Source organism: Orycteropus afer, unplaced genomic scaffold (assembly GCF_000298275.1).
Source record: "Orycteropus afer afer isolate SDZICR_OR568_19922 unplaced genomic scaffold, OryAfe1.0 scaffold00517, whole genome shotgun sequence".
In the NCBI taxonomy this organism is placed as follows: domain Eukaryota; kingdom Metazoa; phylum Chordata; class Mammalia; order Tubulidentata; family Orycteropodidae; genus Orycteropus; species Orycteropus afer.
The window spans coordinates 1,369,680-1,371,272 of NW_006922104.1; positions in this window are offsets into that span (position 1 = coordinate 1,369,680).

The window sequence follows — 1,593 nt, forward strand, 5'->3', positions numbered from 1 at the left end:
TTCAAACCCACCAGCCACTCCTCGGAAGGAAGGTTGGGCAATCCTACTTCCGTAGTGATAACTGCCTCGGAAACTCAAGGAGGGGTCGCTATGAGTCGGGGCCGACTCGACGGCACATAACAACAACAACAACAACAATCTTATTTTGAGATTTTTTTTACCCCTCCTTTTTGGCCTAAGGGTTGTGACTCAGAGTTCAATTTTTGGATTGCCCTCTGATGTTAGCACTTACTAATTGTGTAACTTAAAGCAAATCAATGAACTTCTCTAAGCCTCCACTTTTTTTTCTTCATGTTAAAATGAGGATAATAACACTTACCTCTCAGCATTGTGGTGAGAAGCAAATGAGATACTTTGTAAAGCACTTCACACAGACCAAAGTTAAGTATTCAATTCTAAATGGTGGTACTTATTATTATTGTGAAAATTTTCATTTTTAAACTACTGTTGCACTATATCAGAAAACTATTTGTAAATGTTTAAACAGTGCCAATTACCTTAGCTAGTGTTTTTAGAACAAATGTAGTTCTGCTGCTTTATGATTTTTTAAAAAACATTTCGAGACTTCCCAGAGAATGTACCATCTTATTTTTATGGCAAAATGTGTAAAAAGTTCCAAACAATCAACATAGAAATACACTCTTGGGAAATAACCCTCTTGAAACCCAGAGAGGATCTGTATAGTTAATTATTAGCTTATTCTTTGATTAGTCAAACCAGTAGCCCTTTTACCAGTCATCAGTGAGAAATTGCTCAAGAGCTTCCTCTTCTTAATGACCTCCTGTCCAGATTTCACCTCCTCAATTTCTTAGGTCCCCTAAAATGCTCTCCTTCTAAATTGCAGCAATTTCTCTAAGCCATGGACATCTTCCCTGAACATAGATATTTAAAAGCCAATTGCTTTTCAAATCATTTTTTGTCAGATGATGTCCAACACACATTTTGAATACCCCCATATGAACAGTAGTGGGAGAAAATGGTGAGTTATTGATAATAAAAGATGTTTATATTGCCCTTTTTTGAGAATTTTTAGTAATTTTCTATTTATGATTTTTTTTAAAAGGCACATGAGCATAGAAGACTCTATTCAGTGGTTTGATAAGACCTTGGTTTGTTTTAATAGCTGTTTATGTTTAGCATCAGATAAGAATGGGTAACTTCACTTACTAAAAGGCAGTACCTTTTGTGGAATAGAGCATGCTAGTGTTTACAAGTGCTGCTGTATTTCATTCTGAAGCCTTTTGTTTAAACCTCAGCATGCTCAGGCAATGTATCTGAGTTCACTGGTAACAGCTGCTACTATGGCTACATGTTATTTCGTTTGTTGAACTGATGCTTGATAAGAGCAATATCATTGAATCATCTGCAATTTGAGTTTAAATAGAAGGTTTTTTTTTTAATTTTCCCTTATGAAGATAATATTAGGAGGTAAAAATACAATCCCTATATTCCTAAATTAAGGTTATGCAATGCTCATGTACACTATGTAGGAGCTGTGGACTTTGAGGCCATTACCCTGCCACTCTCCAAAGGAACTAAAAGTCTTGGCCCCACACCCAGGAAAAGGGATTGAAAGATGGATTAATGCCAATA